General features: G+C 35.1%; 1 pseudogene; it reads left to right on the top strand.

Moving 5' to 3' along the window:
• Window positions 1-210: 210 nt before the first annotated feature.
• Window positions 211-630, top strand: LOC114287924 (auxin-responsive protein SAUR68 pseudogene; annotated as a pseudogene).
• Window positions 631-1,367: the final 737 nt, after the last annotated feature.

The raw sequence follows: 1,367 nt of genomic DNA, 5'->3' as shown, positions 1-1,367 counted from the left end.
CTAAACCAGCCTTCTCACCTAACTATCACGTGGCTTCGCTTCCCATTTATTTAAGGCAATGTCACTAAATCTTGAATATATATAACCAGCCCATTTCATTTGCTTTCTACCAAGCACACAGATACATTATTTCAGTCTTTCGAGAATCATATATTGCCTTTCTAGTCTACCATTAACACAAACATGATCAATTCTAAGAAGCTCATCAAAATGGCGAGGAAGTGGGGAAAACTAGCTTCTATCAGTCGAAAAAGAATCACCTTCTCAAGAACAACCGAAGGTGTTGATAATGCAGAGAGTTGCAACACATCTACAGTTGATAAGGGTCACTTTCCTGTGTACACAGCTGACCAGAAACGCTTTGTGATTTCCTTGGTTTATCTCAGCAATGACATCTTCAGAATACTCTTGAAAATGGCTGAGGAAGAGTATGGACTTCCGAGGAATGGGCCTATCACATTACCATGTGATGCAGTCTTCATGGACTATGAAGTCTCTTTGATAAGAAGGCATGCAGCTAAGGATCTAGAGAGAGAGCTGCTCACAACCATAACTAGTGGTTGTGGCTTACCATCCTCTTATCTCCAAGAGGGACTAATCGATCAACAATTAGTAGTCTCCAGCTTCTGATGGATTTAGGTTTTTGTTGGGTGAATGAGAAACAATGTCGTTAGCTTTATACAACAAATTAATGAAATCTCCATTGAAATTCCTTCATATTTGGCTCTTGTTCTACTGAAAATTTTACTTTTAGTGTATGTGATAAATGTGTTTGATGATAGCATCACACAGAATTTACTGGGACAGTAGATAGCCCTGGCTAATCTAAAAAAACTGCCTCCATTTTGGCCAGTATATTTGGTTCAACTCCATGAATTATCCTTCTATAACTTCCCCGTTATCAACTAAATGACATTTTATTCAAATTCAGGTCTCTGAAATTCAATACATTTTCTTCCTGCAAGCTAATCCTACACATCACATCTCTTGTTGAATCTAGAAGAATTGTTGCAACCACATCCCATGTGACTTTTTTTAAACTGAAAAAAAAAATTGTAAAAAGAGGTGATTGCTTGGTGTAATATTAAATTTTCAGGCTGTGATATGCCTCAAATGTATCTCAATCCTACGTTATATTTTGGAGCTATTATATATATATATATATATTCTGCCATTAGTGATAGTGATATATGGTATTCTTGCAATCTTTCAGCATCTTATGTTATCCGTGTTGCTTTATCATCAAGGATCACCTCAACTCTTTGAAGTTTTGATTTGTTAGATGCATTTCTACTAAATTGGTTTATAAAATAAAATTATTTATATATGAGTTTAGATGTAATTGATAATATATTAATGTTTTCTTT

The sequence above is a fragment of the Camellia sinensis genome, chromosome 5, assembly GCF_055761805.1.
Source record: "Camellia sinensis isolate YWXY chromosome 5, ASM5576180v1, whole genome shotgun sequence".
Taxonomy (NCBI): Eukaryota; Viridiplantae; Streptophyta; class Magnoliopsida; order Ericales; family Theaceae; genus Camellia; species Camellia sinensis.
This window is presented reverse-complemented; position numbering and strand designations above follow the sequence as displayed.